The 14,914-nt window shown below is 41.4% G+C and overlaps 1 protein-coding gene across 1 annotated transcript in view; it reads left to right on the top strand.

Annotated features, from left to right (window-relative positions):
- Positions 1-14,914, top strand: part of EIF4E3 (eukaryotic translation initiation factor 4E family member 3) — a 231,168-nt gene that overhangs the window by 70,687 nt on the left and 145,567 nt on the right. The gene's annotated exons all lie outside the window — the stretch shown is intronic.

Genomic DNA, 14,914 nt, shown 5'->3' with positions numbered 1-14,914 from the left:
AGATGCAAGTTGCTGTCTTTAGACCAATTCATGGATATACCTTGTGTGCTGGTTGGTATATTTATGTCCCCCAGAAAAAGCCATATTCTTTAATACATTCTTGTGGGGGCAGATGTATTAGTGTGGATTGGGTTGGAACCTATTGGTTCAGTGTCCATGGAGATGTGACCCACCCAACTGTGGGTGATAACTCTGATTGGAAAATCTCCATGGAGGTGTGGCTCCTCCCATTCAGCGTGGGCCTTGATTAGTTTACTGGAGCACTATATAAGCTCAGACAGAAGGAGTTCATAGCTAGCTGGAGCTGAGACAGACATTTTTGAGGATGGCTGTTGGAAGCTGATGCAGACATTTTGGAGAACGCCATTTTGAAATGCAACCTGGGAGCGAACAGACGTCAGCCACATGCCTTCCCAGCTAACAAAGGTTTTCTGGATGCCAATGGCCTTTCTCCAGCAAAGGTACCCTTTGTTGATGGACACTTTATGGCCTTAAGACTGTAACATTGTAACCAAATAAACCCCCTTTTATAGAAGCCAATCCATTTCTGGTGTTTTGCATTCCGGCAGCATTAGCAAACTAGAACACTTTGCAATGCTGATCTTCTACCATCTCTGTTTGGACTTCATAGACGATGCTGTGTCTTACATGTACTTCCAATGGTGAAATGGAAGAAAAGGATTCATGGTTTTATATATTATAAATCTTTCCTACTGCATTAATTATTTCCTGAGCAACTCGAAAAAAAGCTATGAGACTTTGCTAAATAAAGTGTGTCTGACAGTCTCTATATTATTAATGGAATTATGGTAACAGGAAAAGACAAGGTTAAATTTTCTGCTAATAGTGGTCATCAACAGGATCTAGTAGGGTCATGATAACTTAAAATAGTTAAAATTGGACACATTACTGAAATATGATTTTACATCATATATATGGTTTATTAAAAAACTCCAGGGCAAGCAAAATTGTTCTGTCTATTGGACAAGATTTTTGGCACTCAGTTTTGGAATGGAAATCATTAGAAAATGCTATTGGTTATGCAAGGGTCATCATCAGAGATGAGCTGGTTTTTTCGTTTCATTAGAAGTACAGTTCCCTTCAACTTTGCCAACACTAAGAAGCAAGAATTTAAACATATGTTTTGGTCCTTAAGTCTTGTCATGATATAATAGTGAAAATAACTTTTTTCCATCATCATTGAAGACAGATGGAAATTCATATTTGGAAGAGGGTCATGATTCAACATAATACCAGGTAAAGAAAACTTGTTGTGGAACCCATCCTGAATATATTTTCCATTATAAAAAAGGAATATTGGAGAAATACCGCTCCTTTCCTCCTCTGATATCATAAGGAAGGCCAAACGTTCCCCGATGAAATTTTAGAGAGGAGGTAAATTAATCTCTCCCAGCACATTTGAGTTAGACTACCAGTCTTTTAAACTAATAGACCATCTTTTTTCAAAGTAGGTAAACATATACTAGCATTCAAAGTTCAAATTCCAGTTCAAGTAATTGGAAATTCTCACGTGCCTTCCAGAATCCCTTGGATTTCTTGAAGTATTATTAATGCCAAATTCAGATACTTTAGTATCTACCAACACAACCAATGTGAATGAAGAAAGCATGAAGACTGAGAGAAAACAAACTAATAATTTTATCGTGTACAGGTTTCATTTCCTAATGAAACACTGACGCTGGGGTAATAAGACTTGCCTCTCTTGAACCTCACTACTTTTGATGTTTGTAGCCTTTACTTAGACCAGAAGGGCCATTTCAACCTAACTTCAAGCTGGAGCCATGGCATTAGTGGACTCATAACTTATGTAATTATAGAGGTGATGGAAAAACAGGTGTCAAGAGAATGTTAAATTCAGCTAAGGCTTTTGAAATCTTCCCATACCAAGTACATATCCCCAAATTTCTGTACTGGTGGCTACGTGATTGGAGAAGCTGGTTCCAAAGTTATCACCCAAAGACAAATTCCAATATCTCCTGCATCCAGATGACGTTTTCTACATGTTGACATGCCAAAGTGTTGCTGCACGCTTAATCAGCAGCAACTAGATACTTGCATGTTACTGAGATTATCAAGATCTGGCACTTGAAGATTATTCTATGTAGAAAAAATTTGCCAGCTGAAGATGAATAGCTGTCTAATTCCCATCTTGGTAGCCATAGTTTTACCTCCTTGCGTGACCACAGATTTCTTCAAAGTAATTCAAATAGAGGTTGCTAATTTTGAAGCACACTTCGAACTCCGAATGCCTGGTTTTAGACAAAGCTTCTTCTCCTGTTTTCCAAGCTCATTGATCCTCGCTGTGACAGGTCACATCTGGTCGTGTCACTCCCATCCTGTTTATGTAACATAGCATGGTGTCGAGTGGTACTAGATTTTGGCACAATCATCAGCCAAAGAGATCACAAATCAAACATTATTTCTGAACACTGCAATAGAAGTGCCAGTGTATCTTAAAATGTGTTCAGACTTTTTTTTTTTTTTCCTAAGAAAGAGAACTATTTATTTTAGAGGCTTGTAGATTTAAAAATTCTTTTTCAACGAATGGCTGTTCGCACAAACTAGAGAGCCAGGAGTTTAATTATTCAACTCACCAAACATTTATTGAGTGGCTACTATATGCCAGGTACCATATCTGGCACCAAGTTAATTTTCTGGGCTGCACACAGGTGAGCAGAAGCTAAGTAAAAACTCAATTCAATCAATGGGAATTGTGTGCCTACTGCCCCATAGGCTGATGACTCCCAAATTATGTCTCTAGTTCTGATCTTTCCCTTGAACCACAGAACCAATGTATCTAACTAACTGCCTTTTAACATTAATTTCCACTTGGATGTCCGATAGGCATCTTAAACTTATATGTCTGAAACCAAACAAACTCTTCATTTCTATTCCCTAACCTATTCCTCCTGACATCCTCCCTAGCTCAGTAAATGGCACCTCCATTTCCCTTTAGGCTCATGTTAAAAACTTGTAGTCCTCATCCTTGGTTCTTCTCTTTTTCTCACATCCAATATCTAATCCATCTCTAAGTCCTGGTGGCTCTGCCTTCAAAATACATCCAGACTCCAGCCATTTCTCAATTTCTCATCACTTCCGCATCAGCCGTTTGGTCCAGGTATCTCGGCCCCGGACCACAGACGCCTCCTAACTGGCCTCTGTGCTTCTGCTCTTGGCATACTACGCCCCGCATAGTACTGGAGTGAGCCTCTTAAAATAAAAATTGGTCGTGCCGCTCTTCTACTTGAAACTCTCCAAGGCTTTCCCATCACAACAAAATCAAATCTCAAGTCCTTCTGAACTCAGAAGGACCCAGATGATCTGGCCTGTGGCTACCTCACTGAACTTATCTCCTCCCCTGCCCCCACTTGACTGCAGCCACGCCGACGTCCTGGGTGTTCCTAGACCTCTCCAAGCACACACCTGCTGTTCCGTTTGCCAAGGATGCGGCTTCCCGGCTAGCACTGGTCTAGGCACAAATGTCACCTCCTCAAAGAGGATCTTCCTGGCCTTCTACCTAAAATAACAGAAGCACCTCCTGCACCATTTTCTCTCCCTTTACCCTTCCTTGCTTATTGATGTATTTATGTATTGTCTGTTTCTCCTCCAGCAGAATTTAAGTTCTGCGAGAGCAGGGAATTTTTTTTTTTCTGGTTTTGTTCACTGCCTTATCCCCAGCAACTTGGAACTAAGTAGGTTTTCAGTAAATATAATATACTGTGCAACGCATGTAACATCTAAACCTTTTTTCTGTCTTTCTTAGTATCTTAGTCGGGTTTATTGTGGAGAACTGAGTTACCTAACAAATGGGAATAAACTGTGTTGTCCCCGTTAGGGCTGGAAGTAAAAAAATAAAATAAACAGTAAATCTCAGGCACTTGAATTGAAATTTTGGAAGAAGGTAGGAGCATTTCAGGGTAGGTCAATGTGATTCTAAAACATCACTGGTAATGCTTAGGGCTCTTTTGGTAAGAGATTCAAAACTCAATTAGGTTAAGAACAAAATGGGCCTCCTCGTTTACTTTGTGACTACAAAATCCAAGGCAGAGACTCCAGGTAAGTCTGCAGCCAAGACCTCTAATTACGCAATGAGTTTTAATTCTGCTCTCCATTTCTTAGCGGCTCGGCCATCTCCAGTATTGGCTTTATTTTCAGGCATCTCCAGGCTTATGTCTTCTTTATAGGTGATAATCCCACTGAAAGCTTCTCTTTTTCATTAGACCAGCAAAGCTTCAGGACTGTGTCACATGAGACCACTTGGGTGGCCAGACATGAACCAAATGTTGTAGCCAGGAGGATAAGGGCTCTGTCGGGCAGGCCTGTATCACATGCCCATCCTGCACCTAAAGAGAGGGAGGAATTGGCCCCACTCAGTCACATGCATCAGACACCAGGAGGGGTGTTTTTTGGAAGGGAAATCAAAAGGAGATGAAATGAATACTGTGAGTGCAAACACAAGTGCTATTCACTATATCAAGGAGAGAAAAGAAATTCCGCTTGGTTATGTGATGACATGCACTGCTCTTGACATAAATGTTTTCAACTGGTCTTAATGAGTTGTCGTGGGTTTTATGTTGGTTGTGAACAGACTCATACAGGGTATAGAATGTGAGAGTATGCCTTTAGGATGGAAGAGATCACATGACTTTAGACCCTAATGGTAGGAGATTTGGGGTACTTCGAGCATGGACCCAAAGGGGATTTGGAAGATCCAGCCAATTCCTAGAAACTTTATTCCACCAGTTATTAGAACTCAGACAAGTTTGCTCCTTTAATGAGACAATAGTCTATTCAATTGGCAAAGTTGTTGAACAATGCAATGTATAATGATGTGGCCCGTTGTCCCCATCCCTGAACTAGTGAATCCACGCTGGACTCAGCCTCCATTCAGTCCTTCTCCGTCCTTTGGATTTCTCAACTTTGTCTACTAACCAAGCGCCAGTTCCGTGGAGGCAGTGTGGTACATGATAAGAGCATCTGCTTTGATCTTGGAGAGACATAATTTTCAGTCCTGACTTGGCCACTCACTGCTAATATTCTTGGGCCAGTTACTTAACCACTTTGAACTTAGTTTCCTCAACTGCAAAGTGGGGATGATAATGTCTGCACAAGTGTATTGTGATTATTGAAAAAGAAAAGTCGAGGTGTAAAGAGGCACTCAGAGAATGATGTTTGAATAAATGACTGCTCCATGCCAGTGGCTGTACCTAATTCCAGGTTCTGGGTCTTCAGTGCTGCTCTGTGCCTCTGTAGTTAATTTTCTGGGTCTAGCTACTTCATGAATGGTATAAACATGTAAGTTAGAACACAAGTGTAGCAGACAGAGTGATTTAGTTGGAGGCAATAGAAACCACCTCTAGCTCAGAGAAGCAAAAAGGGAATTTATTTGTGGGATAATGGATATTTCAGTGAAGTGAAGGAAAAGCAGAACACCTGGGCCTGGAGAATACGGGAACTGGGATGCAGGTATCAACCCCTCCAGGGCACCACTGTCAGAATGAATCAGTTTCAGAAAGCTTCTTTCCTTTGACATTCCATTTATAATCCCAGGAGGGCTCCTGATTGGTCTAGGATAGACATGTGACCCAGGCTCAACCAATAAGGATACTTCCTATGCTCACAGGCATTGCAGAAAGCATCACACCAGTATATTGCACCTGGTGTACTATGTTCATTCATTCATCCATAAAATATTTATTAAGCACCTAAATTGTACCATGTGCCAGGGTCTGAGTTTAAAAAGAATAGTGCCTATCCTCAGTAGCTCACAGTCCAGTACACTTTGTCACTAGAGATTAAGGTAGGACATTTGTCCCACTGAAACAGTGTGCAGAGGGGAAGGATGTTTCTCCAAAGGAAAACCAAGGTACCTTCAGCAGAGGAGGGGAACAGCAGCTGGCAGGAAAAAACAAGAGCTGTTTCACTATACCTAATTAATATACTGGTCCATATTTCTGAGTCTTGGTTTCCTCATCTGGAAAATGAGGATAATGATACCTACTTTATAGGGTTATGTTGAATGAAGATAAAATGAGTTAATACATGTAAAATGCTTAGAACAGTGCCTAGAACTTAGAAAGTGCTACATAAATTTTAGCGATTATTATTGACATCATCTTTGCTGTGCCAAGCTCTTAAACTACTACTCCTTCTTGCATGTTGTTTTCATAATGGGAGCCCTGAAAGGTGGTGAACTTCTGGTTACCCCCAAACTTCCCTCCTCCAGCCCAAGCAATAGGACTTTATGAGCAGTGAGAAAAAGAGGAGGGAGAAATTTGGCAAGTTCCCCTTCTGCAATCACATAACCAGTGCATTCTCAGGTTTTCCCTTTGACTGGGGGTCTGCAGCCTGTAAGTGTTAATTTAAAGTGAACTCTCTAAATGGCAACTTGTTCTGGAGCCTCAGGCTGTGCAGACAGAGCCCTTCTTTGCAGAAGATTCCAGACCAGTGGCTGCGATCCAGCCCTAACCCTGCACAGACTCATAACCCAAAACTGAGTGAAAGTGATTGAAATGCAAGTTTTTGTTGAGCTGAGATGCTAAATTCAGGATTGAGAGCATATGGATTGCTCCATATTTGTTTTCTGCATATCTAATGTTAGCAATTCAGAACATCACTGGGACGCTCCCTAGAGAATTTCAGTTCTGTAAATGAAACAATTATTTTGGCAGTTTGGGAAAGATATATTCATAACTTTCATGGTATTTAAAGGGGAAATACACCTTCCTCGCGTCCCCTCTTCCCTTGCCAGATAGGAAGAATGAAATTAGAGCGCCAAGGGAATAGATGGCATAAATAGAAAAATCGACAGTCAATGTGTTGCATTCACAATTGGATTTCTAGGATTGACAGTGAGACAGGAAGCAGAAATGTTTCTCCAAATCTGGACACAAAGAAATTGTAGGGAACAGCACATCTGGGGTATTCCATTCATTCATGCTATCATCAAATATCTAACAAGCTGCTCTTGCTAAGGACTAGATGGAAAAGACCAGTGCTTGCCCTTGGTAACTGTTTCTAGTCTATAATACTGTATTATTAGGACCACTTAGTTGTAAGTAACAGAGTAACTTAAAATGAGCTCAGGTAAAAACTAGAAAAGTATTATAATGATGAAGGGGTTTTCTCGTGAAACCCAAACAAGGAAAAGCCAAGAAGTGTAAGTAGGACCTGGACCCAGCGATGACAAGCTGCAGACCCAGGCTCAATCCTCCTGCACCAATTGATGTTCCCTTCCCCTTAATCAACACAGCAGAAAATGGCAATCCCACAACTCTTGCATTTTTTGGGTGTCTACATTTGAGAAACTATCCTCAAGGGAAGAGAACCTCTTCATCCCAATTCTAAATTACTGGGAGGGAGGCCAATTGGCCTGGCTTGGTCAGATGTTTTTTCTAGGTCCAATCCTCTGTGCAAGGGGTTGACTCATAGGCACCCTTGTAGCGCCAAGTGTGGCCCTTGGATCAGCAGCTTTGGCCTCACCTGGAGGCTTGTTAGAAATGCAGACTCTTTCACGAGCTTCCCAGGGGATTCGCATGCACCGTCAAGTTTGCAACTCGCTGCTTAGAACCAATATGGCTCCCTGGCCCTGGTCTCTGTGGATGAGGCGGGAAGTTGGGAGGGTTGCTGTGAGCTGAATGGACAGCCCAGAAAGTTTCTACTACAATAACATAAAAATGCTCCACTCTGGAGGCCACTGCCTGAGATAAACATTAGCTCTTGAGAACATCTGTCGAAGAGAATGACTCGGATATTTATCATGATATAAGTGAGATGTTTTACGTCTCTGTGACACTCTCTCAATAATTGTTTGATTCTCTCTTCCCACCTACTTGGCATGTTGTAGGCTTCCAATAGGGCTTCTCTGATCTCAGATTAAGTCTGGAGCTTTCACTCACTCTATGCTGGACACAGGGGTGGTTGGTGGACTGGCCCACTATATGGAAGTCCACAGCACATTCTATGGCTCTGTAACTACTGCTGAGCATGGACTTACAGGAAATGCCTCTGGGCAAAGACTGTGTGATCTGGAATCCCATTTGGGATTTCCCATGGGAGAGGATGGGACAGGGGAGAAAGGCAAGGTTTCACTTTGAATCTTAGAGCACTAATATAAAAGAAGAGTATGCCCATCTTCAGGACAGCTTTCTTTTTCCCTTGTGACATTTCCATTCTACCTTGGACTCTCCATCAGGGATCCCTGAGTATAAGGCTTGTGGTCAGGCTTGTATTATTAATTTCTTATGACATCTCTTAGCTGTTTAGGACTTCATATTTTATTTTGTTATTTTATTTTATTTTTATTTTTATTTAATTTTATTATTTTAATTTTTTGCTGCCAATAGGTACATGCTAGGTGCTCATTTCATGCTTGCTCATGTCATGAATGAAAATGGGAATTGGCCAGGGTCCCTTTATCCTGACTTTGTCGTTCTGGCATGTTTGTTCAAGTGTCATCCAACTGCTTCCACATAGGCCTGAGACAATATTCAGGTGCAGAGCATCTTGAGCCCAGGACACTGGAGGAGAAGCACAGCAGTGGGGCTAACTTCTCTCACGAATTGCATCCCCAGTTTATATCCATCAGAGAATTGTTTCTAAACCTTAAAACAACACATAAAACATATTAGAACAATAGTACATGTACCTATATAAATGTACACACATGGGATCTGCATTTCTTTTCTGAGTCAGAATTTCTTTCAGAACTTCTTTTCTGAAAAGGATGGATGGTCAGATAAGTTTGGAGACTCCTGATTTAGACCTGTAGTTTTAAAACAGTTTAAAAAGCAAGGTATGACATTATTTATTTAGCAAATTCTTAATAGTGTTTGCCACGTGCCAGGCACTGTTCTAAGTACACTACAAACCTTAGCATATTTAATCTTCATAACCACCCCATCACACTAGGTACTGCTGACTTCCCATTTGTGGAAACTGAGGCACAGAGAGCTTAAGTAACTTGGCCAAGATCACCCAGCTAGAATTGCAGAACTGGGATACATACCCAGGCAGTCTGGCTCCAGGGTTCAGACTCTGAAATCCAATTTAGGCTGCCCCTTTAAAGAAAATCTTATGGCGCCAAATGCATAAAATGAAAACAAACAGCAGAGCAGCATCTTGTTAACATAGAATGAGGACATTTGGCCTTCCCCTCAACTCAACCCCTTGCTTGCTTTGCTCCTCATCCCTCTTCCCTCTTTCTCTGAAATGCAAAGTGCCCGAGGGAACACAGTTCCCAAGCCATCTACCTAATCTAACCTGTTCTTTTCATGAATGGGGACCTCCCTCTCCAGAAGTGAATTGATGATGTTTTTACCCAGGTCTCCCAGCTACTGAATAGCAGAAGAGGGGGATCTCACTTGCAATTCAGGTGTCTTTCTGCAACTTCAATGAAGACTTGAGGGGATCTGGTTAACTAAGCCTTTCTCCACAGTCTGCACCTTATGAAAAGCTCCCATAGTTGGTTTGTTTATTTTAAGCCAATATAGAATGTATGGGGATCATTCTCCAGGTTGTAAAGATTCTTTTCTTTTGCATGATTTACCTTCCAGTTCCTTCCTTCTGTTCAATTACTGGGTTTTAACAAGTTTCTGATGTGAGACGATTTCGGGTGGCTACTTTCTGAAGAAGACAGGGCAGACTCTAATTTAGAGATGCAGTTGTGATGCTAAACGTCCTCTCGAGCTGAACTGGTCACTCACTGCTAGGCGAACTGAAATGCCTGGTGCTTCTCAAACGGACAGCACATACCTGGTCCAGATTGCCCACGGGGAAGTGCAGTGCCCAGGACCTGTTGGAGCTGCCTGCACGAACCATGACAGTCCACTTAAAAAATTATTTGTGATTTGCATTCTGCTATCAATCCAGATTGAGAGTATTGATTCCAACTGATTGCCGAGGACCAAAATAAAGTGAGAGGGTAATTGACTGCCGTGTCCCCCATCGATCGAGCGCCACAGTTCATAGCCACTGAAATTATTTTCAAGTACTTTGGTTTATCATTCCTAATAAATACAGAAATTGAGTAATCAAAATGACTTACATTCACATCGAACCAAAAGCTTTTAAGGAAGTGTCTATTTTAAGTGAGTCCATATTCTACACTGGTTTTTCCAGTCAAGCCCCTGGAGTCCATTCTGACAGCTGGGGACAAAACCTGACTTAAGAAAAAAATAAAGCGTCACTATCTCAGAAGCAGAACTCCCTTTATCAGTGATGTCATAGTAATAGTGGCCCCTGGGATTTTAAGGAAGAGCCCTCCTAAATAGTCACATTGTCTTCTCATCAATAAAACAAATATATCTTTTTTAAAGCAGCAAGACCTTTTATTTCTTTCACTCCCCCGGCACTGCTCATAAAAGCACAACAGTTGTGTTCGGGTTTACGGCAATGTTAGCAGTAATGTTATTAAGTCAAAGTAATCATTAGGCATATAAATATCGATTATTTGGCATGTGGCCTCAGAGGACCTTAGAAACATAGTTTTTGTTGTGGGTTTCTTTTTTTAATCGTCTTAAAGGAAACTGCAGCATCCTATTAGGCAGGAATGGGACCGAGACTCTAGAATTTGCTTTGGGAACAGAGGCTCTGTAGCACAGCACTGTCCAATATGTGCTCTAAAATCACCGCGCTACGCACAATTGTGCATTTAAAAATGTAGGGCTTATGGGGAAAGTGGGGTCAGAGGTACAACACTCAAAACGATTATCAGTGACACCCACACAGAAAAGATGGGGACTTATTAAAGCGCTATCCTAGTTTGATATATGTTAAATGGCTAATAAATAAATGCATACTACAATACATATGTCACTTTACCTAGAAAAAGACCTGGTGTTTGCTTGTGGAAGTGAGTGTCAGAAAGATTGCAGCTTGTGAGTTATTGTGGCAGAAGAAGGGTGATCTGAAATCAGATGGGAAGTTGTAGCACCAGATGTGAGTGGATGTGGCATATAGCACTTGTGGTGAACTGAGGGGGCCAGTGGGTGTTTGAGGTGTGTGCTTGTGTGTGTTCTGTGTATTCCCACATGGCTCAGTTCAGCCAGGTTTAGTTTTCTGTGTTCACCTAGTGTTTCTTACAGACAAAATTGTGCATAAGCAAATGCAGAATTTGTGTTATGCTCAATTTGTTCCTCAGTATATCAATAGTTTAAGAACAAACTTGCATTTTCAAAGCTAGCATTATAATGAGCCACAGTTGTGAGCCATGTAGGTAATTTTAAACTTTAAATTATAATAGCCACTTTAAAAAAATAAGAAAAGGTAGAATTAATTTTAATAAGATATTTTATTTAAATCAATCTGTTCAACATATTATCATTTCAGTATTTACTCAATATAAAATTTATTGATGAGATATTTTACCTTCTCTTTTATACTAAGTCTTTGGAATTGTGTGTGTATTGTGTATTTTGCACTTAGTGCAAATCTCAGTTCAGACTAATCACATTCCAAGGTCTCAACAACTACATTTGACCCATGAGCAAAGCCATAGAGAAGAAGAGAAATCTGCAATCTGGAAATCCACTGTAGCTTCTAGGATCTCCCTTTCTGTTGACCAAGGCTAGAGATTAGGCTCACAGTCCATACCTTAGGTAGGTAGGTAGGTAGATAGATAGGTAGATAGAGATGAAAGAAAGAAAGAAAGAAAGAAAGAAAGAAAGAAAGAAAGAAAGAAGGAAGGATGTATGTGTATGTGTGTGTGTGTGTGTGTGGGTGTGTGTGTGTGTATGCAAAGAGATGATGAGATGGGGAGGAGGACAGAGAGAGAGAGATAGTGTGTCTATCTTCAGAAAGCAAATCCTTGTGCTTAATCCACATTACAAATCCACTTAATTTATACCTCACTTTTGACAATAATCATTTAAGTTCAGTCTTTGGTGGCTGTACAAATCTCAGTCACCTTTGTGAATTTCTCCAGGGCAAAAGCCATGTCTATGTATCTTTCTATCCAGGATGCTTAATTAACACACCTTGGCAGGTAGTAGGTAGTCAATAAATGTTTGCTGAGATGAGTGTATTTGTCAGGTTGTTGTTTGCTATATAGTCTGAGTTCTTGTATGGCAGTATTATAGGACAGGAACAGTCAGATTAGAATTTTCTTCCTTTTGAATTGTGTCCCTCCATTCATTCATTCCTTCCTTCACTTATTCACTAAGCACTGAGCACTTGAAATATTGTACCTCTTCAGCCTCATTTCTCACCATCCCTTCTCATAGTCTGTGCTTCTGTAAGACATAGTTTTTCAGTTTCCCCAAATACGCCATGCTCTTTTCCCTTCCGTCTTTGCACAGGAACTGATATGTCTAGTTAATTCCTACTCATTTCTCTTCTTCCACTAAGACTTTCCCCTGACCACCACTAGGCCTGAGTTCTGCATTTGTCTACCATGTGCCCATATCACCTTCCACCATTATTGCAGTTTTATCAATACTTGATCACTTTTCCATATCTGGCATTAGCTCATAGGCTCTGGAAGGGCACAGGTCATATTTCTTGTGTTCTCTGTTGTTGAGCCTGAAGCTTGCATACCTTCAAGGGGAGACTTGTATAAGAATCAGAACCAACACTGAATGGAAAACAAGAGTCAGATTCAAGCTGGGTTTCCACTCTTGAGTCTCCAAATATTCTTTATACAGCAGTCAGAATGATCTTTCAAACCCCAGATCATATCATGCATACCCTTGCTTAAATCTTTTCAGTGGTTTCTCAATTTTTAGAACAAAATGCAGACTCCTAATTGTAGCCCAGAAGGCCTTACCTGATCTGTCCTTCCTTATCTGATGCCACCCTCTCTGTTTTCCTCCTACTCTGACCCCCTTTTTAAGTCCTTGAACATACAAGCCCTTTCCCACCTCCAGGCCTTTGCCTCTGCCATCCCCTCTGCTTGAAAACCTCTGGCCCCCAGCCCCAGATTCTTGTATGGTTGGCTCATTCTCCATTCCGGTTCACATGTCACCTCCTCAGAGAGGCCTTCCCTGACCACCTTACTTCAAATAGCCTTTCTTTATCTCTCATCACCATGTTTTATTTCCCCCATAAAACTCATCCCTATGGGTAATGATATTGCTTCTATATTTGTCTACTTTTCATTTCTCTGCCCCATTAGAGCCTAAGCTTCTTGAGGGCTGGGATCCTGCCTATCTTGTTTACAGCTGCTTCCCAGCACCAAGCAGATTTAGGTTCTCAGTAATATTTTTAAATGAAAGAATAAGGTACTATTGTTTTTGTGATAAATTAGACATTGGTGGTCAAAGAGAGAGAGTGTCAAAGATTTCTAGTTCAGGATGGGTAATCATTTTCTTTCATTTTGGGTTAACTTGGAAGCCGGCCCTGAGACAAGGATTCCTGTAAAAGTAGTTTATTTGGGAGGCGATACCAGGAAATGCTGGTAGGGAAGAGAAGTGAGTCAGAAAAGGGAAGTCAGCCAATTATCAAGCTTGCTACCATTGTGGATAAGTAGAGCTACTGTTGGGGAATTCTGGGAATCATAGTAGAATATCCCACCAGGAGGTGATGGAACTGGGGGGTTTATGTACAGTCATTGGTTGCAGGCTGCACCGTGGGAAGAGTTAATTCTCTGATATGCCTGGTCTCTGGGCTCAGGTGGGCTTCAACTATCACAGAAAGCCCTTGGGTAGCTGGAAGTCTGCAGAGTGCCCTATAACAGTAGGGCCTAAGGAAATATGGACATTAAGAGCATCTACTACACATGTCAACAAACAAAACAAGTTACATAGAGAGGGAAAATCTGGATGCAGATAATGAGCCAGGCTTGAGGCATCTGAGGAAGAATCACCTGCAGGTTATTCAGTGAGGATGTCTAATAGACAATGCCAAATAAGGGTCTAGGGCCCATGGTCTAGGGCCATAGTTGTGGCCATGAAATTATAGTGCGTTGGACAGTCGTTGGCAGAGGAAAGCGTGCTAAAGCCATGGGACTGGATGAAGTAGCCGTTGTTTACTGAGCTCTGTGGCAGTGTTGGCCACCGTTGACCATTTCAAACTTATTGAAGAAGTCTTTTCATTTGTCTTCCTCGATCCTGCCACATTCTCCTTTTCCTTCTCCCTTTATGGAACAGATGGGAAGAGGAATAAGGAAGGAAGCAAAGAGTCTGCCCATGTTTAAAGGGCAGCCCTGGAGGCTGAGGAGAAATGTTTAAGGATGTAGATGAGACTGAAGAAAGTTGATCTTGAAGCTACAAGTGAAAGAGAGTAATGATAGGTCAAAGTCCTGGGGGAAAGCAAGGATTTGGGTTCAGAGGTTTCTCTTTAGTCAGTAAACAAATATTTCCTGTTGTGTTTCAACGTGCTTTGAAGCCCTTAAAAAGAAGCAATAAGTCTGCTAAGACAAAAGCAAAGGAAAACAGGATGGATACAGTAAGAAAATAAGCCACATACTTATCTATTGCTGCATAACAACTAGCAACAAAATCGTGGTGACTTTTTTTTTAAAGCACTTATGTAGCTCATGCATCTGCAGCATGGCTAGAGATTAGATGGTCTAGGTTGGGGCTGGCTGGCCTGGTTCAGCTCAGTGGGTCTGCCCCATTCATTTCTCCTCTTCCTCCTAGCATCAGTGGGCTAGCCTGGGCATGTTTTTTGTAGGGTAGTGGCAGAAGGACAAGAGAGCATGCCCAAGCTCATAAATGCTTTTTAAGCCTTTGGTCACATCATACCGGCTGAAATCCCACTGGCTAAAGCAAGTCACATGGCCAAACCCAAAGTCAAGAGGTGGCGAAGTGCACCCCTTCCGTGGGAGTGATGGGGGTAGGAAGTGAATATTTCTCATCTGCCATGTAAGAATAGGGATCAGAGAGAAAAGAAATCAGGAGTCCCATGTAATTTCTTTCCTAGGTTACACAGCATTAGTGTTTCCTCATTCTTGAAC

This window comes from Choloepus didactylus, chromosome 1 (assembly GCF_015220235.1).
Source record: "Choloepus didactylus isolate mChoDid1 chromosome 1, mChoDid1.pri, whole genome shotgun sequence".
Lineage (NCBI taxonomy): Eukaryota > Metazoa > Chordata > Mammalia > Pilosa > Megalonychidae > Choloepus > Choloepus didactylus.
Note: the sequence above shows the minus strand (reverse complement) of the source record. Positions and strands in the feature narration are given on the sequence as shown.